Source organism: Myotis davidii, unplaced genomic scaffold, assembly GCF_000327345.1.
Source record: "Myotis davidii unplaced genomic scaffold, ASM32734v1 scaffold765, whole genome shotgun sequence".
NCBI lineage: Eukaryota > Metazoa > Chordata > Mammalia > Chiroptera > Vespertilionidae > Myotis > Myotis davidii.
In genome coordinates, this window is record NW_006296056.1 from 1193428 (window position 1) to 1193681 (window position 254).

Sequence of the window (254 nt, forward strand, 5' to 3'; positions counted from 1 at the left end):
AAAAAAAAGAAAAAAAATTTTTTTTATTGATTTCAGAGAGAAAGGGAGAAGAGAGAAATGTCAATGATGAGATAGAATCATTGAGTGGCTGCCTCCTGCATGCCCCGCACTGGGGATGGAGCCTGCAGGATTTCTGGTTCATAGGTTGACACTCAACCACTGAGCGAAGCCGGATGAGTCAGTCCCTTTCTACTCTCCTATCCAGCAGTGCTTAGCTGCCCCAGGGAAGGTGAGGGACTCTGTGTGTGTGTGTG